At 41.1% G+C, this 25831-nt stretch overlaps 1 long non-coding RNA gene across 1 annotated transcript; it reads right to left on the bottom strand.

Moving 5' to 3' along the window:
- Positions 1 to 13340: 13340 nt before the first annotated feature.
- LOC145859335 (uncharacterized) lies at positions 13341 to 15455 on the bottom strand. Its single transcript, XR_014379538.1, has 3 exons — positions 15280 to 15455; positions 13627 to 13713; positions 13341 to 13480 (listed from the first exon to the last, which is right to left on the bottom strand). It is a non-coding gene; the product is annotated as an uncharacterized LOC145859335 (long non-coding RNA).
- Positions 15456 to 25831: the final 10376 nt, after the last annotated feature.

Genomic DNA, 25831 nt, shown 5'->3' with positions numbered 1-25831 from the left:
TGATTCTAGCTTGTTCCTGTTTAGAGATATTGAGAGTGTTACAACTATCCGGTGATACAACCATCCCTGGTTTCCCCTACATCTCAGATAAAAACATGTAATCACAGGCCTGATGGAAACAGAACATTTGTCAGTAAACTTGTTGACAAAACAAAATACGCTAGACAAGGTGTGATATTTTTGTGTTGGTAAAATGAATTATGTGAGAAATTTCGGTGGAAATGGCAAATATTTATATGATAACCATCATTTCGAATTAAACTTGGAGTAACACAATGACATGTTGTGTGGTCCTCCAACTACTACTCATTGGGAAAGCATACAGTTTATTAGGCTACAGATGAAATAAGTTCTGAAGAACTTCACAGGGTGGTGAAAGTGCAAGGTGATGAGCTTGATGCTCCTTTCCAATAAATATTGAGGGTCTTATTCTGTTGACATGATCATCAACACTTGGCTGCCATTAGACAAATAAAAATTATCTTGCTCTTTTTTCCATAATAATCTCATCATGTAGGCTATAGGCCTACCCGCACTGTTTCTGCAAGCTGTTAGCTGGAGTGCACATGCCAAGACCAGAGTAGGCACATTTGCTTTTCAATGCAACAGTTATTTTGACTATCGGTAGAGTTAAAAATGTGATGGAAGCAGATTGAAGATTTTTATTCGGTACATGAAAACGTACATTTTGTGTGCACCATGTCATCATGCACTGATTTTTATCCACAAGAAGTCCATTTGGAAACACCACTGGTGGGAAAATGTGAATATTTTCTTTATGCAGATTTTTGAATATTGGCATGAAAATCTGTCGCCAATTGGATGTAAACCTAGCAACTGCCAAAGAGGGAATAGTCTAAAATTGGAGTGGAGGATACGTCTATGAATCATAATGATTTGATTCTTGTTGGGATGCGTTTGTTGAGTAAGAATGCATATGTTGGAAACCCTTTTGAGGTGTCGAAAATGGCTGGGAAAAGTGGAGTCTGACAGAGTGACCGGGACTCAGGAGTGGTCTTATTTTGATTAATTGTATTTCTGAAGAACAGAGGAAGATCGTGAGGGCTTATGCACCAAAGCCTTTAAGATGTTATAACTGCCAGAAGTTTGGGCATGTGGAAAAAGCCTGTGAAGAGAAAAAGAGCTGTGCCAGATGTGGAGGGGAGTATGAGTTTGGGGCAGTGGTGAGGAAAAGCAACAGGGCATTTGGAGTACAAAGAAAGAAAGAAAGAAAGAAAGAAAGAAAGAAAGAAAGAAAGAGAGAGAGAGAGAAGCACCCTGGAGAGCTGGGTAGGAGGGAGGATGTAAATGATGCGTGGAAGAGATGAAAATGGCAATAGGTAGGGCTGGGTTAACTTCATCTGGGAAAGATGAGGTGAGCAATGTCATTTTGACTCATCTTAGTAATGAGGCACTGGATAAGGTATTCGTGTTGTACAACAGTGTGGGAGGAGGGAAAACTACCAGGCAGCTGGGAAGAGGGAGTAGTGGTACCAATCCGGAAGACAGGGAAGAAACCAACGAGCTATCGGCCAATAGCTTTAACATCACATGTATGTAAGATTATGAAACGTATGATTATGGAGAGGCTAACTTACTTCCTGGAGAGCAGGGGGCTAGTATCGCCACACCAAAGTGAGTTCAGGAGGGGAGGGAAACTATGTACCCAGTGCTCTGCTTAGAAGCAGATGTCCGGAGGCTCAGGCTTTCTTTTTTGATGTGGAGAAGGCGTATAGGATATGATGTGGAAGGAGGGGTTGTTAATCAAGCTTGATATTATGGGGTTAGGAGGAAGAATGCGCAACTGGATAAATTATTTCCTGTTTGGAAGGTCTATCCAGGTGAGGAAGTCTCTATCAGGCAGCTACCTGGTGGATAACAGTACACCGCAGGGGAGCTTGATTAGGAGACAGCAGCTGGCAATTAATTATTAAGTCAACCTACAGGGACATGGGGTGTCTCATCCTGCATGCTGGGAACATGAGCGAGGACAGAATACGAGCTTTGGGTGGGTGGGTAATACCCAGGCGAGGGAGATGGGACTGTATGTAAGGGAGTTTTGTCCAACTTTAGCTATTCCTGTAAACCCATCATGGCAACTACCACCTCCAGTAGTTGATCTAGAAGTGTTGGAGAGACTACAGAAAGATATGGATGGGTGTTGATCCATCTGGTTTGTTTAATAGACGTCTAGATACTGTGTATTAGGATTTTGGGGCTGTTTACAGAGATGGTTATAAAGATCCAAGGACAGGACGTACTTGGCCAGCATTTGTAGTGCAGGAATGTGGGGTGGCAGTCAGGAAACGTATTACAGATCATCTGGCTGTATATACGGCGGAGCTGATGGCCATACTGTTGGCCTTGCAGTGGTTGGAGGAAGTCAAGCCAGACAGACTAGTTATTTGCCCTGATTCATATGCAGTGTTGATGAGTCTGCAATCCTTTAGAACACGTAGCAGAAAATACCTGCTTTATGACGTGCTACGAACCCATGGCAGGATTAGACAGATGGGTATACAGATAAGATTTACTTGGGCCCCAGCCCATACGAGGGTGGAGGGGAACGAGGCAGTTGACACACTGGCTGAACAAGCACTTTGTAGTGGGAATGGTGATGTTGTAGTTTCAAGGAGCAAGGCAGAGGTAAAAAGCCTGATATGAACAGTGACGGTGCAGAAATGGCAGGAGCAGTGGAATAGAGATACTAAGGGCAGGCATTTATTTCAAGTACAGAGGAAAGTTGGGGAGGGGAGGACGGCAGGAAGGCACAGAAGAGAGGAGGCTATTTTTACAAGATTAAGGGTGGGACACAGCCGGTTGAATAAGACTTTAAATGTGATAGAAAAGAGTCCAGCAGGAAAGTGTGATTATTGCCAGGAAACAGACAGTGGAGCATTTATTGATACAGTGTGAGCAGTATGAGAGGGAAAGAGAGAGGCTGAGCTCTAGTATGAGGGAGAAGGGGATACAGGAAATTAGTTTAAAGAGTATATTGAGTAGAGCGTCATTAGGTACAGTCTCAAATATTTTGTTATATTTTTTAAGAGAAATGGGGCTGCCAGGTAGGATTTAGTCTCTGGCCCACACTCCAGTACAGTAGGAAGCGGTAATGCACCATAACATTGGATGACAACTGCCAATAAACCCCACCAAAGAAGAAGGAGGAGGAGTTGTTTTTGGATGGCCAGATGGCTACCAACAATGATAAACTCCCCAAATACAGGTATGCCAAGCTTGTAGCATCATACCCAAAAATACTCTAGGCTGTAATCACTGACAAAGGTGCTTCAACAAAGGACTGAGTAAAGGGTCTGAATACTAATGTAAATAAGGTATTTTTATTTTATTTGTAATAAATGTGCTAACATTTCTATAAACCTGTTTTCACTTTGTCATTATGGGGTATTGTGTGTAGATTGATGAGGATTTTTTGTTATTTAATCAATTTTAGAATATGTCTGTAACGTAACAAAATGTGGAAAAAGTCAAGGGGTCTGAATACTCACCATAACTAACCATTCAGTTATTAGGTACACCACCCCGTTCACGAAAATGGATCACTCCTACAGACAGTGAGTCGTGTGGCTTGCTACATAAATCAGGCATTGATTCATTCATTCAATTACTGTTCGATTGAATGTTAGAATGGGCAAAACGAGTTGAGTAGATGATCATCGGTACCAGGGGCGCCGGATCTAGTGCCTTAGAAACGGCCGCCTTCTGGGATTTTCACGCATGACAGTGCCTAGGTTTTCCCGAAAATGGTGCGACAAACAACATCCAGTCAGCGGCAGTCCTGTTGGCAAAAACAGCTCGTTGATAATAGAGGTCAAAGGAGAATGTCAAGAATCATGCAAGCTAACAGGCGGGCAACAAACAGACAAATAATGGCGCAGTACAACAGTGGTGTGTAGAACGGCATCTCAGAACGCACAATGTGTCAATCCTTGTCACGGATGGGCTATTGCAGAAGATGACCACACCGGGTTCCACTCCCATCAGCTAAAAATGAGAAGAAGCGGCTCTAGTGGGCACGTGATCATCAACATTGGACAACTGAGGAGTGGAAAAACATTGCCTGGAACTTGACAGCGAATTCAGTTTACTTGAGTGGCCTGCGCATACCCCAGACCTCAACTCAAAAGAGCATCTTTGGTATAAAATGGAAGGGCTGTTCGCAGCATGAAGGTACCTCCGTCCAATCTGTGGTAGAATAAAAGGTGATGTTAGGGTCTTCCATTCTAACAAAGAATATCAGAAAGAGAAATAAACATTTACCCCATAATGTCAAAGTGGAATTATGTTTTTTCTAAATGATTTCAAAATGAAAAGCTGAAATGTCTTGAGTCAATAAGTATTCAACCACTTTGTTATGGACAGCCTAAATAAGTTCAGGAATTAAAATGAGTTGCATGGATTCACTGTGTGTGCAATAACAATGTTTAACATGATTACCTCATCTCTGTGCCCCACACATACAATTATCTCTAAGGTCCCTTGGTTGATCAGTGAATTTCAAACACAGATTCAACCACAAAGACCAGGGAGGTTTTCCAATGCCTCACAAAGAAGGGCGCACAATGGTAGATGGGTAAAAAAAATAAGAAAGCAGACAATGATTACCCCTTTGAGCATGGTGAAGTTATTAATTACACTTTGGATGGTGGATCAATACACCCATTCACTTCAAAGATACAGGCGTCATTCCTAACTTAGTTGCCGGAGAGGAAGGTAACCGCTCAGGGATTTCACCATGAGGCCAATGGTGACTTTTTTCTTCAGGATTTTGGAAAATCACCCATGACCCCATTTTCATATCAGGCAATTTTTTTGTACATTATGAAGGGCTTGACATTAATTAATGAATTATTTTTTTACTTGGTCTGTAACACCATGGGCCAAATAGGTGACTACAACTTGCATTGTATTGTTTTTAGGGCTGACCCCAATTAGTCAACTGGTAGATGGTTTGGTCATTAAGCTGTTGGTCAACCAAGATTGTTTTAGTCACAACACAAACTCACTTCTTTGACAACAGCTCTGCACTGCTCCACAAAGCGCAATAAGTATGAATGCCCTGACTTCTGCTGAGACCATATCACCATAAATGCTGCATGACCAATGCAGACTTCGGATTGACCATGCGCCCAGATACACAATGCACTTCTCTCTCCAGAACGCGCTCTCTCCCGCCAATTAGTGCACATTCATTGTTTCATAACTTCATTGTGTGAATTGTTTGCTTTTGATTGTTATTGTATATCAATTACCCATTACATATATTACCAGTAGTACATTTACCTTTAATTGCTATAATTTCAAATCTACAATGTTTCTTACTTTGCATTAAATATTATTATTCCAGTCTTCCCGTTCTCATTGTCAGAGTTTATTCCATTTTTGAGTTTTGTCAATTTAGATATTGTCTTTTGTTTTGAGCGCTCCTGTCAATGTCATTAAATAGGCCTACCTGATGACTTCTTATCAGTGGACTTGGACTGAAATAGGTTCCAGTACTTATTTTTGGTGCTGGTACTGTTTATATTTAGGTGCAGGAGCTCCAAAATACTTTCAAGCTAATATTCTATAAGATGAACAGGAGCTCAAGCTGGTGCCGGTACTCAGCTCCGGTGAGCTCCTGCCCAAGTCAAGCAATGCTTCTTATCCCTTGTGCAAATAGCCTACAGCTGTGTCTGTCCTGGGCTCACTGGCTCAGGAAACCCAGAGGGCCCAGAATATTTTATACAATGTTGCAAGTTCGTTGATGCAAGTTTCGGGCCTGACCCAATAATGTTTCAAGTTCGTTGCAGACAGGCCATGTGTACCTAATTCAGTGGTGATTTTAGCATTTAAATGTTGGTAGGTAAACATTTAAAAATATATATTTTTATGCATGCCAGCAAAGCCACTGCACAACACAACACATTAATTGCACTATATCGGTGACATATGGTGCCCACAAACTGTTAGAGCCTACATAAAGCAGTCCCAACAGCAGAGCTTTCTTTTCAGCACCATGGAGTGAATCCTTACCACTGCTACACCTGGCTATCAGCGGAGCCTTGTCTTGCAGCAAAACAGTTAATTCAGCCTCATTTACTGACTTAAAAAAAACCATAGCTGATATGGCTGACTTGCTAAGGATCCACACCTTTTTTTAAATTTTAGTCTAAAATGACACCCAAATCTAACGGTCTGTAGCTCAGGACCTCAAGCAAGGATATGCATATTCTTGATACAATTTCAAAGGGGACATTTTGAAGTTTGTGGAAATGTTAATGTATGATAATATAACCCATTAGATCTGGTAAAAGATAATTCAAAGAAAAAAACATGCATTTATTTTGTACCATCATCTTTGAAATACAAGAGAAAAGCCATAATGTATTATACCAGTCCAGACACAATTTAGATTTGGGCCACTAGATGGCAGCAGTGTATGTGAAAAGTTTTAGACTGATCCAACCATTGAATTTCTGTTCAAAATTTTGTATCAAGACTGCCCAAATTGGTTTATTATTACATTTTCAAGTTCATAACTGTGCACTCTCCTCAAACAATAGCATGGCATTATTTCACTGTAATAGCTACCGTAAATTGGACAGTGCAGTTAGATTAACAAGAATTTAAGCTTTCTGCCAATATCAGATATGTCTATATCCTGGGAAATGTTACTTACAACCTCATGCTAATCACAATAGCCTAAGTTAGCTCAACAGTCCCACAGGGGGACCCACCAATCCTGTAGAGGTTAAACAAATGTGGTTTGTACTGACAATTGAGATGTACAAACTATGGCATAAGGGAATGATGAACAGAAAAGAGGCAATCCGTAATTTCAATTAAGATATTAATGAGCAAGTTAGGACGGACGTAGTCAATATAACCAGCTGTTCAGCACTTTTGAAATGTACGGCGTCAGAATTCAGAACATGGGCTGTTCTTACAGTATTCTCCCTGCACACCAAGTCAGAAACTTAGGCTAAATAAAGCGCTTACAATATTCGATGATAACATTTCTCAAAAATAGGATAAAGGCTAAATGTGCACCACCAAGTCAGAACAGTAGACTAAGTTATGAGGAGAAAAGGGAGCAAATTATTAGGGTGAGGCACATGGCCTACTAACAGCTTACTACACAACATACACTTAGTATTACTTTCTTAGCTACAGTATACACATCTCCCTGGCATATTACAATTTATGCAGCAGCATACAATACATTTTTGAACTCACCTTGTTGTGTTGTCCTCACTCAACAGGAAGGTGGTGTGGCAGTCCTTGTGGGCAAATTTCATCATCAAACTTTGTCATTAAAGTCTGGCATTCTCTGGATTCATGGTTCTTTCAAGACAACTGGGAACTCAAAAAAACAAAAACAAGGTTGAATCATGACGTCAGTGATCTTCAGCTCGGAGCTCTAGAAAGAGGCCCGCGTTGGATGACCATTCAAAACGTATTTTCCGAGTCGGTGCTCGTTCTTTCATGATTTCCCAGTTGTCTTGAGCTCACAAAAGTCAGATTTCCCACCTCCGAGTTTCCAGTTGTTTTGAACATGGCAGAAGTCATGCTGGATTGACAGCATGGCTAATACATACAACCTTTTCTGGCCCATGATTTTGCATGTGAATGTTTATCCTGTTAAGCTTGGAAAAGAGACGCTTAAACCCAAACATTGACCACACACACACCCTCTCCACTGAATAGCAGGCTAGTGATGGCTTTGCAACACTTGCAGTTAGCCACTGATTCCTTCCAAACCAGTCGATGTTGAATTTGCGATTTCCAAATTGTTGTGTAATGTTTGTGTCCAATGGCCGAGGAGCACCGATATGTTTTATCTATACTTTTTCTTCATATGAAAAGGATTGGAAAGAATTTACCAGTAGATTGTCGACTTGATTCATGAAGATGACTGGTTGTTTACCTTGCTAGCTAAGATTTTGAAAGTATGATGTTGACATGATCAGTCCAATCAAAGCTAAGGTAGATATAATGTGATTTGACATCATTTTATCTGTGGCCAATGACCTTGAGCCTTCTTGGATGGGCATTTCTAATGAATCCCCATGTGTGACAGAACACTGAGCCAATCACGGCGCAACTAGAGACCATGTTTTATGCGGCTTAATTTTCTAAATTCTAGAATAGTAGTGAAGATATCAAAACTATGAAATATTACATACGAACAAATGAAAATGTATTTTATATTTGAGATTCTTCAAAGTAGCCACCCTTTGCCTTGATGACAGCTTTGCACACTCTTGGAATTCTCTCAACCAGCTTCACCTGGAATGCATTTCAATGAACAGGTGTGCCTTGTTAAAAGTTCATTTGTGGAATTTCTTTCCTTCTTAATGCTTTTGAGCCAATAAATTGTGTTGTGACAAGGTAGAGGGGTATACAGAAGATAGCCCTATTTGGTAAATGACCAAGTACATATTATGGCAAGAACAGCTCAAATAAGCCAAAAGAAATTACATTCCATCATTACTTTAAGGTCAGTCAATATGGAACATTAAGAACTTTGAAAGTTTCTTCAAGTGCAGTTTCAAAAACTATCAAGCGCTATGATAAATCTGGCTCTCATGAGGACCGCCACAGGAAAGGAAGACCCAGAGTTACCTCTGCTGGAGAAAATAAGTTAGAGTTACCAGCCTCTGAAATTGCAGTTCAAATAAATGCTACAGAGTTCAAGTATCAGACACATCTTAACATCAGCTGTTCAGAGGAGACTCTGTGAATCAGGCCTTCATGGTCGAATTGCTGCAACGAAACCACTACTAAAGGACACCAATAATAAGAAGAGACTTGCTTGGGCCAAGAAACATGAGAAATGGACATTAGACCGGTGGAAATCTGTTCTTTGGTCTGATGAGTCCAAATTTGAGATTTTTGGTTCCAACCGCCTTGTCTTTGTGAGAGACAAAGTAGGGGAACGGATTATCTCCGCATGTGTGGTTCCCACCGTGAAGCACGGACGAGGTGTGATGGTGCTTTGCTGGTGACACTGTCAGTGATTTATTTAGAATTCAAGGAACACTTAACCAGCATGGCTCCCACAGCATTCTGCAGTGATACGCCATCCCATTTGGTTTGCGCTTAGTGGGACTATCATTTGTTTTTCAACAGGACAATGACCCAACACACCTCCAGGCTGTGTAAGGGCTATTTGAGCAAGAAGGAGAGTGATGGAGTGCTGCATCAGATGACCTGGCCTCCACAATCACCCGACCTCCACCCAATTGAGATGGTTTGGGATGAGTTGGACCTCACAGTGAAGGAAAAGCAGCCAACAAGTGCTTAGCATATGTGGGAACTCTTTCAAGACTGTTGGAAAAGCATTCCAGGTGAAGCTGGTTTGAAAGAATGCCAAGAGTGTGCAAAGCTGTCATCAAGGCAAAGGGTGGCTACTTTGAAGAATCAAAAATATATAATGATTTGTTTAACACTTTTTTGGTTACTACATGATTCCGTGTTATTTCATAGTTTTGATGTCTCCACTATTATTCTACAATGTAGAAAATAGCAAAAATAAGGAAAAACCCTTGAATGAGTAGGTATTTCCAAACTTTTGACTGGTACTGGTTAAAACAAGTATTATGTTTTAAGTATTTCCTGTTTACAAAATATGTTGTTCAGAACAAGCTGTTCAGTTTCTAGGTACTCTGCCAGCTCCACGGTGGCATAGGTCTGAACATTGCTTCGATATAAGTGGGAACTTCCCCCCCAAAAAATCACACTATTTCATAGCATAAATTATAACAGCACAAAATAAATAGACTGTCCTGGGGCGCTCAAATGTGCATTCAGTCAAAACTTCTGAGTCTGCTCTAATCTCCTCCTCCCAATGTGTCTCTCGTGCCAGACGGCTTACTTCCACACGTGAGACTGGATCTGATCTTAGGTACAGATGGAGCTAAAGCAAACATCAAATTGTAGTTCACTTGTAAATAAATAAGCATAACAGTCATGGGAGGCTGGGACCTGAAACCGGACAACTACATCCAACAAGAATCAAAGGATCTGGTGGGATAAAAACCATGGCCATTTTTTTCATTCCCCCTGATGCCATTTATAGGATTCTACTGTAGGTGACAGGGTGACATGTTGGGACTAAAACAGCATAAAACCAGGTGTATCACAAAGAATGATCATATTAATTTGCCAGCTACAGAAACATTGAGAAATAGTTGGTTGAATTAGTTTTTTTGGGTCAAATTAACCAGCTACCTAGTTAGCTCCCATGGCAATTGTAAGTCTTTCTAAACTCATATCTGACGAACTCGGAAATAGGAAGATATTTCAGAATGAAAGTTAAATGTCTAGTGCATCATGCATTGTGACATTATGTTAGCTAGCAATCCTGGTGCACTCACTCTTTTGTGAGAAGGCAGCTCCTTCTAAACAGCATAATTGAATCCAGTGGAGGCTGGTGGGAGGAGCTAAAGGAGGATGACCTCATTGTAGAGGCTGTATTGAAATAAATGGAATGGAGTCAAACATGCGGTTTCCATGTCTTTGATGTGTTTGATACCGTTCCATCAATTCCATTCCAGTAATTACAATGAGCCTGTCCAGCTTCCACTGATCTAATCTGTTCAAAACAGTGGCAGCATGTGCAGCAGTGGTCATTAGTTTTTTTGACATGCAAAAGTGAAATGGGTGTATTTATGCTGTTGTTCAAAATCACAGCTATATATATATATATATAATATATCTGTCTAACGGTTGTTCGAAAACTTGGCATCATCTGTCTGTCAGCCAATCAACGACCGCTGCAGGTATGTATCCATCCTCACCGATAGTCAGCAGAGGTTTGTCCCTTGTCCACAGAACTGCCCAGAGAAGACATCCATGTCCAGAGCCCACACATGGGCACAACCATACTGGTTTTCTTACAGATAGCGGACCCGGTGGAACTAGATAGATAGAGAAAGACCAGTATTATCAGTGTAAAAGATATGCATGAAAGAAACACACAATCACAAAGAAAAAATCCTCAGATTTAGACAGAGGTTGAGTCTGTTGGTCATGCATGTCTGGAGATTTTGTTAGAAGATCTTACCTTGGCCTCATAACTCATCTGAGGAAAGCGTAGATCTGAGGGAAAAAACATTGGATTATGATGAAATGGATTTCAGTCTTTGAAAAAGAGGAGTGCAAGACTTCTGAAAACATGTGAACCCTATAAGCGGGGATTCCCAAACTCAGTCGTCGGGACCCCAAGGGGTGCACATTTTAGTTTTCGGTCCTAACACTACACAGCACATTCAAATAATCAACTAATCATCAAGCTTTCATAATGTGAATCAGCTGTGTAGTGTTAGGGCAAAAAACAAAACGTGAGTTTGGGAAACGCTGCCTTATAGTAAGCCCAGAGGCCCATCTCCTGAGTGTAGGGCCCAGGAGAAGCGGATCCACTGACAGGGGCCCCACATAGTCCTGCAAGGAAGGAAAAGAGTTAGTGGAGCAAAATACTACCCTAATCTGAAGGCTTCATTAAAACAGTAAACAAGCAAATGTACTTTTTGCAACTTTACCAAAGAGACATTTGCAACTGTGTTTTTGACTCTTGCCTCAAAGAGTCCTGTTTTCCTTACTGTTAGTGTATTTGTCATCTCCAGTTCGCCCTGATAGTGGGCAGTGACACTCCCCGAGGCTCCATGGAGGTTGAACGTCACTGATGAAGTCCAGATGACTTAGACACACAAAAACAGAGACATGTAACTCTAACAGTGACCGAGGAGTATCACTTGATCAACCAGATGCAGGCCATACTTGGACAGCGCAGTGATTTCAGTCATCCCTCCTGGCTGCCAGTGCAGTTGACAGAATCAGTCTTGAGTTTCCCCTGGCCTTGCTTTCTGCGACATAAGCCTCAGAACTCCTGTGGGTGCAGATAAAGACACAGTAGTGAGTACAGTGGATGTGTTTCTATTTCTATCATACTAGTTAATGTATTTTTTTGTGAAACATTGTTAGTTTAATCAATGCTGAGCTAGAACAAAAACGTGCACCACATGGGTCCAGCAGGAATGGATTGAGAAGCTAGGTGTAACTCACCTGGCAGAGCAGAGTAAACCTCGTCTTGTCCTCTGGGGGGCTCCCTTGGGACCCAGGATGCTCTATCCAGATCCAGACTGTCAAAGCCATGTCCTTAGGAAGCTGATGGACGGTGAGGATAATTCCCTGTAACACCCTGTTTTTATGTGAGTGTCACGGCTGTCGTAGTGATGAGACCAAGGCACAGCGGGTTGCGTGCTCAACATATTATTTATTAAAGATGTGAACACGAAAAACAAGAAAATACAGAAACACGACAGGAACAGTTTTGCAGGCTAACCAAACACAGTGCAAAAACAACTACCCACAACTAAACAGGTGAAAACAAGCACTTTAAATATGACTCCCAATCAGGAACAACGATGAACAGCCATTCCTGATCGAGAGCCACACAGACCACAAAGAAATATACAAACTAGAAACCTAGAAACCAAAAACCCAGAACATACACCAAAACCCCGGAACACATAAATACAACACCCCTCTACATACACATAACCCCCAAACCACATAAAACAAATACCCTCTGCCACGTCCTGACCAAACTACAATAACAAATACTCCCTCTACTGGTCAGGACGTGACAGTGAGGGTAACTAAGATCATTGTTTCTTCGACCAATGTGACATTTCACTTTGTACTATGTGAAATTTGTAATATAAACTTTATAGAAGTTTAGAAGCACTGAGTCACTCCTTTCTGTTATAGTGTAACATGTCAATGTTCTTAGTTTGGTCTCTAGAGGGAGACCTTTCATAGGGAGTAGATGTGCTGGCTGCTTCGGCGTACCTTCCATTGTAGAGTTCATGGTTCCTCCCTCTCACCAACAGTAAAGTCATCAGTTTGGGGTTTTTGTACACAAACAAGAAAAAGAGAAGGCCTCTTCAATATGAATATCAGAATATGTGTATATCTCACTCTCTCCCGGTGTGTGTGTGGTAGAGAGAGAGAGAGAGGGGGAAAAAAAGAGAGCAAGAGGTGGCAGGTAGCCTAGTGGTTAGAGCATTGGGCCAGTAACCGAAAGGTTGCTGGATTGAATCCCCGAGCTGACAAGGTAAAAATCTGTCGTTCTGCCCCTGAACAAGGCAGTTAACCCGCTGTTCCCCAGTAGGCCGTCATTGTAAATAAGAATTTGTTCTTAACTGACTTGCCTAGTAAAAAAGAGAAATGTAGTGTTTTACCAAATGAGCAACAAATTACCATTTTAATAGATACAAAATTGATTTAATTGTATTCATCATCAGAAACTATTACTTGGTCTTCAAGGCGGTGAAAGACTTGTAGAGGGTCTTGTCGTTCCACTCGTAGGTGATGAGCTCATTAGCATAATTCATGATGGCAAAAGTGTAGACCAGGTGGGTGCACAGGTAAGGATCCACATTCTCACCAAACTGAATAAGTAGACTCAGACCTATAAGACACATTACAGATATAATTGTGTGCAGCTAAAATAAATGTATAGAGTTTGGTAAATAATAATACGGTCTGACAAAAGCAACAGTACAACCAAAAATATGTAGCCATCTACAAAGAAAACAAATTCTGTGGAAATCGCACCTGCTAAATATGCTATGCCTCTCATTATTTTATCTGTCCTGGTGTGCTTCTGGCTCTGGCAGTGTGGAAAGTCCCGTGGAGAGGTACCTGAGAGAGCAGAGAGGGAGTGAAAAAGAGAGAGAGAAAGAGTGGGAGGAAGATGCATACATTGCATAACGCCAGATGAACATTACCTCTCCGGTTACAGACATACGGTGAGCCAGGTGGAATGCTATTCCACTGGTCAGAACATTTATACAGCATAGCCTAAAATAGACTTCTATTTGTCTTGTTGAGAAGTACAATGACAGACTGCATGACATGTAGACAAGAGTACATGGTGTGGACCAACAGATTTTTTTACTCAGTTGACAGCCTCATTTATCAGTTTAAATAGTATGCCTATATTAGCCTACATGCACAGTACAGCTTTGGTTGGCCTGACTGTTCTAAGACCAATTCATAATTTTAGGTCATACAGAGTGTATGTCACTGTCTCCGCCTTCCCTTCGGCAGGCGGGCCATTTGGCAAAGACCCAGAGTTACCTCTGCTGCAGAGGATAAGTTCATTAGAGTTACCAGCCTCAGAAATTGCAGCCCAAATAAATGCTTGAGAGTTCAAGTAACAGACACATCTCAACATCAACTGCTTAGAGGAGACTGCGTGAATCAGGCTTTCATGGTCGAATTGCTGCAACGAAACCACTACTAAAGGACACCAAAAAGGACCCAAGCCTATGATCACCATGCGCAATGCCAAATGTCGGCTGGAGGGGTGTAAAGCTTGCCACCATTGGACTCTGGAGCAGTGGAAATGCCTTCTATGGAGTGATGAAATCACGCTTCACCATCTGGCAGTCCGACAGACAAATCTGGGTATGGTGGATGCCTGGAGAATGCTACTTGCCTGAATGCATAGTGACAACTGTAAAGTTTGGTGGAAGAGGAATAATGGTCTGGGGCTGTTTTCATGGTTCGGGCTAGGCCCCTAAGTTCCACTGAAGGGAAATGTTAACGCTACAGCATACAATGACATTCTAGACAATTCTGTGCTTCCAACTTTGTGGCAACAGCTTGGGGAAAGACCTAGCCTGTTTCATCATAACAAGGCCTCTATGCACAAAGCAAGGTCCATAAATTAATGGTTTGTCGAGATCGGTGTGTAAGAACTTGACTGGCCTGCACAGAGCCCTGACCTCAACCCTTTCGAACACCTTTGGAATTAATTGGAATGCCGACTGGAGCCAGGCCTAATCGCCCAACATCAGTGCCCAACCTTACTAATGCTCGTGACTGAATGGAAACAAGTCTTCCCAGAAGAGTAGAGGCTGTTATAGCAGCAAAGGGGGACCAACTCCATATTAATGCCCATGATTTTGGAATGAGATGTTCGACTAGCAGGTGTCCACATACTACATTACCAAAAGTATCTATTTTTAGAATTGTGGGAACGCTTGAACAGTTTTCCTAAATGGAACACATTTTTTGCTGAATTCCTGATTTTTTTTTTCACCCAAAACTAAAATCTCCCTTCTTTTTTGTTGTGCTAAAGGACTTTGTGAGCAGCAATTATTCAGGATGTTATGGTTATGTATTTTTTAATCATTTTAATTTACTCCACTAGCCTCACATGTATCATAAAATTCTATCACTTACTGCTACAGTTTACACTACCTGATAGCGCTGGATTAGCACACACACCCACGGCTGTCCCATTGCATGTGTCGGTCATCAACTGTGGGCTACTAAACTATGCTGTGATGTCAAACAGCTTTTCTTATCCCTTTCCCCTCTCCCCTGGTTGGAGGACTGAACACTAATATAAACACTAATGTAAAGTGCTGGTCTGATGTTTTATGAGCTGAAATAAAAGAGCTCAGAAATGTCAGGTGTGGCATATCAAGAAGCTGATTAAACAGCATGATCATTACACAGGTGCACCTTGTGCTGGGACAAATCCACTAAAATGTGCAATTTTGTAACAGAACACCACAGATGTTTTGAGGGAGTGAGCAATTGGCACGCTGACTCCAGAGCTGCGAATGTGAATTTCACTACCATAAGCCACTTCCAACATCATTTTGGAGAATTTGGCAGTACATCCAACCTACCTCACAAGCACGTGTTACATCCCCCAGCTAGAAAACCAAATAATGTCACTCAAACAGAAAGGGGAACTGACAGAGTCTCTGACAACAACCAAAACAGAACAGGTGAGGTTATAGGAGGGGATTCTGAAAGACACTCATGGGGGTGTCCACAAAAAGTTGACCAGCAACAACTCAAACTAAAAGGCACCCACTAAATTTGCCCAAGAGGCAAACACAAGAAAAACACACACCAAACTTAAAGACAGGAAGCAAAACAAAGGGAAGATCAACCAAATGACTGTTTTTTTCTTTTCTTTTATACATCAACTAGGGGAGCACCAACTTAAGGTGTTGACCCTCCACAACTGGAACACTGTGGCCAGCCACTCTTAAATAGCACTTGGGCCAGCACAGGTGAAACACCTTCTGACTAACGAGATGGACAAGCCAGCACAGGTGTAACACATACTGACTAATCGGTGCACTCTACATGCTAAAAGTTTAACCTCAAAATATATATGGAAAAAACTAAACCTGTAACAACCTCCTCCTTAAGACAACAAATATATTCTCTATTTTTGATGGAGAAGTTCACCACCAACACAAAATAACATTTATTTCACAACATAATCAACTTAAAAACATTGCCTTCTCCAATATAAACATGCCATCTACTGGCTGTCAACAATTAAATACAAGACAAAAAACACTTTTGTCCCTTTTTTATAATGTATGTTTTTATATGTAGTTGCCTATATATAAAAGCGTGTGCAAAGCTGTCAAGGCAAAGGGTGGCTATTTAAAGAATATCAAATATAAAATGTATTTTGATATGTTTAACACTTTTTTAGATACATGCTTCCATGTGTTATTTTGTAGTGTTGATGTCTTCACTATTATTCTACAATGTAGAAAACAGTAAAAATAAAATAAAAACCCTTGAATGAGTAGGTGTTCTAAAACTTTTGACTGGTAGTGTACATCCACCTTTTTGTTGAAAGGTGGTACAAGCCGGCTTTTCCGACAAAGATCAAACTCTGTTGAGGGTGTAGGATGGCCTGACTGGATTTGGAGCATTTCCAAATCATCTGTCAATCAAATGACATGCACACATTCTTTTTGTTCTTCTCCTAGTCTGGTTGCATGTTCCTCTTGGCTTTCCCTGTGCTCCAACCTCTCGCCACGTTCTTTTTCCCCTTTCCTTGTGCTCAAGCTCTAATCTCTCTTCACATTCTCATTTCTTGTGCTCGAGCTCTGATTTCTGTTAATCAAGCAAATTTTTGTTGCTCCAACTTTGCCTTTAGTTCTAACTCCCTTAGTTGCACATCTACGGGATGTACTCTACTACATGTAGCACCCTTTTCATGAGTCTCTCACTCCGAGAGGATTTCATTCTCCACCAAAACAGTACCTATCAACTCTTTAGCTATTGCTTTTGGATCGCCAGATGCCACTGATGTCAATGCTTTGCATTGACAAGCAGATTCGCCTTTGTACATTTAACTACCATCTCCCATGTAGGGTTTTCCACAAATTCTTCCAACTTAAAGTTCATGGCTTTTTTATTTATATGCCTGTGTTTATACAACATTTAAAATGTATCCATTATTATTTATAACCTCTCAAGGTGGATGTCAGTGACAGAAACTCTACCACAAAAGTGTATTTTGAACACTCAAATAACTGTAAACAAGATCCCGGACGATCCCCCATTTTGTTATGTTCCCCAGCTAAAGAAAACTAATAATGTTGCTGAAACAGAAAGGGGAACTAACAAAGAGTCCCTGACAACAACCAAATCAAAACAGATGGGGTTATAGGAGGGGTTCTGAAAGACACTCATGCAAGTGTCCACAGAAAGTTAACTCGCAACAACAACTGGAACCTAAAAGACACCCACCATGAGCACCCACTAAATTTTCTCAAGAGGCAAACAAAAGAAAAACCAACACTAAACCTACACAGGAAGCAAACGAAAACAGGGATGCTCAGACAACAGCATGTTTTTCTGTAACTCAGCTAGGGAGAGCCAATTAAAGGCAACTGGACCAGACACTCTTAAATAGCATCTGGGTCAGCACATGTGAAACACCTTCCAACTAACGAGATGGACAAGCCAGCACAGGTGCAACACATACTGACTAACGAGGTGACACCAATCGTTGCTCCCTACATGCTAACGTGCTAAAAGTCCAACATCAAGACATAAATGGAAAAAACAAAACCTATAACACCACGCCAGCCTAGGACCTCCAAATCTGACTTCTTCATCTGCGGAATCATCTGAGACCAGCCACCACAAACTGTGGGTTTGCAAAACCAAAAAGTTTCTGAACAAACTGTTAGAAATCATCTCAGGGAACTTCATCTGCATTGCTCATTGTCTTCACCAGGGTCTTGACCTGACTGTGATTCGGCGTCGTAACCGACTTCAGTGAGAAATTTGCTCACCTTCGATGGCCACTGGCATGCTGGAAAAGTGTGCTCTTCAAGGATAAATCCCGGTTTCAACTGTACTGGGCAGATGGCAGACAGCGTGTAAAGCTTTGTTGGTGAGCGGTTTGCTGACGTCAAATCGAATCAAATGTTATTTGTCACATGCGCCGAATACAACAGGTGTAGACCTTACAGTGAAATGCTTACTTACAAGCCGTCAGCATTGTAAACCGAGTGATCCATTGTGGCAGTGGGGTTATGGTATAGGCAGGCATAAGCTACAGATGAAGAAATCTTTCAGCATGATAATGCATGGCCCCATGTCGCAAGGATCTGTATACAATTCCTGAAAGCTGAAAATGTTCCAGTTCTTCCATGGCCTGCATAGTCACCAGACATGTGAGCATGTTTGGGATTTTCTGCATTGACGTATGACGGTGATCTAGTTCCCTCTAATATCCAGCAACTTCGCACAGCCATTGAAGAGGAGTGGGACAATATTCCACAGGCCATAATCAACAGCCAGATAAACTCTATGCGAATGAGATGTGTTGCGCTTCATGAGGCAAATGGTGGTCACACCAGATACTGGCTGGTTTAATGGTCCACGCCCCTACCTTTTTTTTTAAAGGTATGTGTGACCAAAAGATGCATATCTGTATTTCCAGTCATGTGAAATTCCCAGTCGTGAAATTCCTAGTCATGTGAAATCCATCAATTGACTGATATCCTTATATGAACTGTAACTCAGTAAAATCTTTGAAATTGTTGCATGTTACGTTTATATTTTTGTTCAGTGTATAAACGCAACATGCAACAATTTCAACGATTTTACTGAGTTACAGTTCATATAAGGAAATCAGTTAATTGAAATGAATTTATTAGGCCCTAATCTATGGATTTGCCTGCATAGGCCCATCCACCTGGTTGCCAGGCCCACCTACTGGGGAGCCGGGCCCAGTCAATCAGAATTAGTTTTATTACAGACAGAAATACTCCTCAATTTCATTAGCTATCCGGTTGTTTGGTCTCAGACAATCCTGCAGATGAAGAAGCTGGATGCGGAGGTCCTGGGCTGGTGTGATTAGACATGGTCTGCGGTTGTGATGCCGGTTGAACGTACTGCCAAATTCTCTAAAACAACGTTGGAAGCGACTTATGGTAGAGAAATTAACAAATTCTCTGGCAACAGCTCTGGTGGACATTCCTGAAGTCAGTATGACAATTGCACAGTCCCTCAACATGAGACATCTGTGGCATTGTATTGTGTGACAAAACTGACATTGTAGTGGCCTTTTATTGTCTCCAGCACAAGGTGCACCTGTGTTATGATCATGCTCTTTAATCAGCTTCTTGATATGCCACACCTGTCAGGTGTATAGATTATCTAGGCCAGGGGTGGGCAATTCCAGTCCTCGAGGGCCTGATTGGTGTCACAGTTTTGCCCCAGCCCGAGCTAACACACCTGACTCCAACAATCACCTAATCATCAAACTCTGTTGAGGGTGTATCAATCTTCAGTTTAGAATGCAATTTGATTAATCAGCTGTGTTTGCTAGGGATGGAGAATGTGTGACACCAATCAGGCCATCAAGGACTGGAGTTGCCCACCCCTGATCTAGGAAAAAGAGAACTGCTCGCTAACAGGGATTTAAATACATTGGTGCACAATATTTGAGAGAAATAAGCTTTTTGTGCGCATGGAACATTTCTGGGATCTTTTATTTCAACTCATGAAACATGTACATGGGACGAACACCTTACGTGTTTCGTTTATATTTTTGATCAGTATACTTTCTCCTGAACCTAAATATACTGCACTGCCAGCAAATTCTGTAACATTGTCTACTCTGAAAAAAATTAAAACTACAGTATGTTATAAACCTCGCTCCCTTTCAGATGCATAGAACAAAAACGTGAAATTATAATAACCTATCTAATAAGCCTAATTAAATGATAGATGCGCATGGAAATTGGTTGTATGGCTACTTCGGGAATAGGAACTCATTATGGCCAGAAAAGGTACAATGGTTATGATCAGGGGTTGAACCGAAAACTGTAAAATAACACATTTTTCAAGGAACCAAAACGGAACCAGGAATGAAAGTGATCCATACTGTTTCGGAACAAAACTGTTAGTTTGAAAGCATGGGAACTGGTTACTAACGTTATTTTACATTCCATGCATTCTGTTCTAGTCCCACAACAAAATGCAACAATGCACCTATGCAAAGCCCTCACTCTGTCACTCAAAAACGTATTCCAGTGTCTGCCTGCAAACTGGAGATCGGAAGGTCTACCTCTATAGCTCGGATGGGGCTGTTCGTGGGCCTAGTTGGTGTCGGTGTGTTCGTCAGTCGAGGAAAGATTGTGGAAGCGGATGATGAAGTGGATTCTGAATCTAATGGCAGTAGAATCAAGGACAATTGGAATATTGTCCAAAAGAATATTGTGAAGAGAATGATCCTTCGTATCTTGTAGGAGTATGGTTTGTTAATGAGGAGCAGCTGATCGGATTACCAATCTTGAAGAATCCATTTGAGATATCCAAACTGGTGGAGAGACTTGTGGATAAAGTGAAGGCTGTGAGGATCACGAGAGGCGGGCTTGTTTAGATTTTTTTGTGCTTCTGCGGATCAGAAAGAACTCATGTTGCGTCTCACCTGATTTGATAAGTTTGAAGTGTCATGTGTGTCTCTTCAGAACAAGGCACCCCTCGAGGGTTATGTCTGGCGTCTCATGGGAAGACGATGTTGAAGAGATTAAAAATATTCCTTGAATATCGTATGAATCGTGTGGTGAATGAAGAAAAAGTTATTTTGTATTTTGAAATGGAGTCTCTACCTACTCAAGTGTAATTGGGGTATATAAACTACAGTCAGAGCATTTATCCCAAGACCAATGCACTGTAATTATTGTAAAGCTTTTGGTCATGATTCAAGTGTTTGCAGAAGGGAGAAGCCAAGATGTTCAAGTTGTGGAAAAGATCATGTTGTGTTTTAAAAGTGATGAAAATGTGACATTTTGCATTTGTGGTGGAAAAAATGAAGCCACGTCTTTCGAATGCCCGTCAAGGTTGAAAGAGAATGGAGTGGCCAGTCAGGGCAGTCCAAAGCATTTCATATGTAGCAGCTGTTAAAAGGGTTGAGGCTTTGAATGGTGCACATGAAGAGTCCATGGTGGTGGATAGGCCTTCAATGCAGACTGCAGGGGTTAACTTTCACCAGCAGGAGCAATGGTGATTAATGGCACTGCCAATGTGGAGAGAAGGTCCAACAAGATGGATATCGTTGTGGAAGCGGCAGAGCAGTTCCTGGGGCTGAAAAAGTTCTCGGAGGTCGAGTTATATGGAATTTTGCCACAAGCCATACCACCCTCTCAGGCCCTAGAACCTGAGAAGGAAGATATGGAGATTTGAAAGAAGGATGAAGTGGGCGTTTTTATTTGTTTTTTCAACCCGTCCAGTTGGTGGCGGCAATTCACCTTTTGGGGTTGGAGTCCACCATAAAACCCACAGAAGAAGAAGAAGAAGAAATGCCTGCAAGCTGCAAATCTTTGCCTGTGCATGTTTAGGCTTCCTGCCCCTCCTCCCTCTGAAGCATAGGCTACTGGCATTACATTGACACTTGCTTCAGAAGATAGGGAGAGGGATTTCTGTTAGCTAGAGAATAATTAATTCACTTTTTCAATGCTAGTTAAGGACACTATAGGCCTAGTTATCACGTTTCACGTTGGATTTATTAACTACAAAAAGGTGTTCTTAATTATGGTGCCCCTGTGCAAACACAAACTTGTTAGCTAGCTAGCTAGCTCAAGCTTGTTAGCCAGCTACCTCAAAGGACATTCAAAGTTCCTCCTTAGAGTCTGCTCCTCCTAGGTATAATTCTGTGGACATAATTCATATAATGCATGTCATAACAAGTTGCCCAGCGCATCAAGCCTCCTCCTCAACTCTCTCACCCCCCCACCTGCAAAAGTCAGATCTTGCACTATAGGCTACACTTGTCTGTCCATCACACACATAAAGAACTAGATTGCCTGCTCTATCTGCACTGATTGGTGAAATAATTTAATGAGTTAAATGTATGTAAAAACTGTTTATTTCACAGGTTAAACCGGTTCAGAACTATATTTTGCTAGTCGGAACAGTGGAACGAAATTAACTAAATTGTGGTTCTGTTCATGTTCTGTTATGATATACACTGAGTATATAAAACATAAAGAACACCTGCTATTCCATGACATGAAAGCTATTATCCCTTATTGATGTCACTTGTAAAATACACTTGAATCAGTGTAGATGAATGGGAGGACACAGGTTAAAGAAGGATTTTTAAGCCTTGAAACAATTGAGACATGGATTTTGTATGTGTACCATTCAGAGGGTGAACGGGCAAGACAAAAGTGCCTTTGAATGGGGTATGGTGGTAAGTGCCAGGCGCAATGGTTTGTGTCAAGAACTGCAACGCTACTGGGTTTTTTGCGCTCAACAGTTTCCCATGTGTATCAAGAATGGTCCACCACCCAAAGGACATCCAGCCAACTTGACTCAACTGTGGGAAGCATTGGATTCAACATGGGCCAGCATCCCTGTGGAACGCTTTCAACACCTTGAAGAGTCCATGTACTGCCGAATTAAGGCTGTTCTGAGGGAAAATGGTGGGGGTTGCAACTCAATATTAGGAAGGTGTTTGGTATACTCAGTGTATGTATTATGTTTATAAATTAAATGTTGTCTAGGGTATTTGACATTACAGTATTCAGATGTAGCCTAAAAATGCCAATGGAAAAGGTGAACCGTCTGTTCTACCCTTATACTGTGCTTTGGATCAGATCGCGTAGAGCCAAGTACTTTAAATACCGGTAGCTCATCTATTTACTATTGGGAAGTGGGTCCAATTAAATGAGAGGTGGGATGAATTATAGCATATCCTAATTTATGGGCCTTTAGGCTATTTTGTGAGTATGAAACCATCACAATCAAAAAAGATAAGGAATTTGGAAATGATCATGGAAATGAAATAAATAATCGGAAAAAGATTTCTAATGATTTTAGAATGTAAAGATAAAATAAATAGATTTTCGTCTCTTCTCAACTAACAGAAAGTTATTCCATCTTGTTATAAAATGTAGCTACCTGTTTTTTTTGTTATGAATAAGTCATATATTCCTCATTTACACAAGTCTACTTTTGCCTTCTTGCAATGCAATACTTCAATCACTGGAACCTTTTCTTATGCATGGTCTAAAGTTTGGAGGCGAAGCACATTTTCACGTCAAGTTCAGTTTTTATGAATGCCAACTTTTGTGTGAAGCAGTGAGCATTCTTTTTTTGGTGCGTTTCAAATAATAGTTAAATTTGAAAAGAATGGATTGATGCATCAGTTGTTTTGTATATCAGTTCATAAATCCTATGCCATGATATTGGGACATAAAAAATATGTTCCAACTATTTTGAATTTTATATGGCATAGTTGTCAAACTAGTGAAACAGATACATTCCACGATTTACACTAGTCATTTTAAGCCATGCACGGTTTATCATTGGAGGCAGACAAACCAATACATTCCTTTCTCTTTTGAGTAATTGCCCCTTGAGTAATTGCACCTAACCAAGAGTTGGTTATACTTTCGTATTGAGCATACATCTCCATAAACCTTTGTTATTTGCTTGTGTGACATAATTTTACAATATAATTCATAAACATTATACCTTCCTTATACAGTACCAGTCAAAAGTTTGGACACACCTACTCATTGCAGTATTTTCTTTATTTGTACTATTTTCTACATTGTAGAATAATACTGAAGACATCAAAACTGTGAAATAACATATATGGAATCATGTAGTAACCAAAACAGTGTTATATCAAATCAAAATATAATTTAGATTTGAAATTGTTCAAAGTAGCCACACTTTGCCTTGATGACAGCTTTGCACACTGTTGGCATTCTCTCAACCAGATTCACTTGGAATGCTTTTCCAAGAGTCTAGAAGGAGTTGCCACATATGCTGAGCACTTGTTGGCTGCTTTTCCTTCCCTCTGCAGTCCAACTCATCCCAAATCATCTCAATTGGGTTGAGGTCAGGTGATTGTGGAGGCCAGGTCATCTGATGAAGCACTCCATCTCTCTCCTTCTTGGTCAAATAGCCCTTACAGAGCCTGGAGGTGTGTTGGGTCATTGTTCTGTTGAAAAACAAATTATAGTCCCACTAAACGCAAACCAGATGGGATGGTGTATCATTACAGAATGCTGTGGTAGCCATGCTGGTTAAATGTGCCTTGAATTCTAAATAAATCACTGACAGTGTCACCAGCAAAGCACCCCCACACCATCAAACTTCCTCCTTCGTGCTTCACGGTGGGAAAAACAAATGCAGAGATCATCCGTTCACCTTCTCTGCATCTCACAAAGACACGGTGGTTGGAACCATAAATCACAATTTTGGACTCATCAGACCAAAGGACAGATTTCCAATGGTCTAATTAATGTCCATTGCTCGTGTTTCTTGGCCCAAGCAAGTCTCTTCTTCTTATTGGTGTCCTTTATTAGTGGTTTCTTTGCAGCAATTCAACCATGAAGACCTGATTCACGCAGTCTCCTCTGAACAGCTGATGTTGAGATGTGTCTGTTACTTGAACTCTGTGAAGCCTTTATTTGGGTTGAAATCTGAGGTGCAGTTGAACTGCAATGAACTTATCGTCTGCAGCAAAGTAACTCTGGGTCTTCATTTCATGTGGCGGTCCCCATGAGAGCCAGTTTCATCATAGCGCTTGATGGTTTTGGCAACTGCACTTGAATAAACTTTCAAAGTTCTTAACATTTTCCGGATTGACTGACCTTCATAACTTAAAGTGATGAATGAATGTCAATTCTATTTGCTTATTTGAGCTGTTCTTGCCATAATATGGACTTGGTCTTTTACTAAATAGGGCTAACTTCTGTATACCACCCCTACCTCGTCACAACACAACTGATTGTCTCAAACGCAATAAGAAGGAAAGAAATTCCTCTAATTAACGTTTTAGGGTATAGGGGGCATTATTTTCGAGAGTGCCCAGAGTAAACTGCCTAATACTCGGGCCCAGAGTCAAATATTTGCATATTATTAGTAGATTTGGATAGAAAACAAGCTGAAGTTTCTAAAACTGTTTGAATGATGTCTGTGAGTATAACAGAACTCATATGGCAGGCAAAAACCTGAGAAAAATCCAACCAGGAAGTGTGGAAATCTGAGAATTGTAGTTCTTCTTTTGAATCCCTATCGAAACTACAGTGTCTGTGGGGCCACGTTGTACTTCCTAAGGCTTCCATTGGCTGTCAACAGCCTTTAGAAAGTTTTTTCATCATTCTCCTGTTACTGGGCAGAGAATAGTAGCTCAGTCAATGAGTGGACTGCCTGAGGGCAAAGGGATTGGTGACGCGCGATCCCGCGAGCACGCCGTTCCTTCTTTTTCTCCTGGAATGAATACGCTATTGTCCGGTTGGAATATTATCAACGTTTTATGTTAAAAATACCCTAAGGATTGATTGTTAAACAACGTTTGACATGTTTCTACGACCGGTAATGGAACATTTAGACTTTTCGTCTTTGGTACTGCGCTCGCACGTTATGCCTTTGGATAGTGATCTAAACGCACGGAAAAAAAACGGAGGTATTTGGACATAAATATGGAGTATTTCGAACAAAACTAACA

Source organism: Salmo salar, chromosome 12 (assembly GCF_965601325.2).
Source record: "Salmo salar chromosome 12, fSalSal1, whole genome shotgun sequence".
NCBI classification, from domain to species: Eukaryota; Metazoa; Chordata; class Actinopteri; order Salmoniformes; family Salmonidae; genus Salmo; species Salmo salar.
This window is presented reverse-complemented; position numbering and strand designations above follow the sequence as displayed.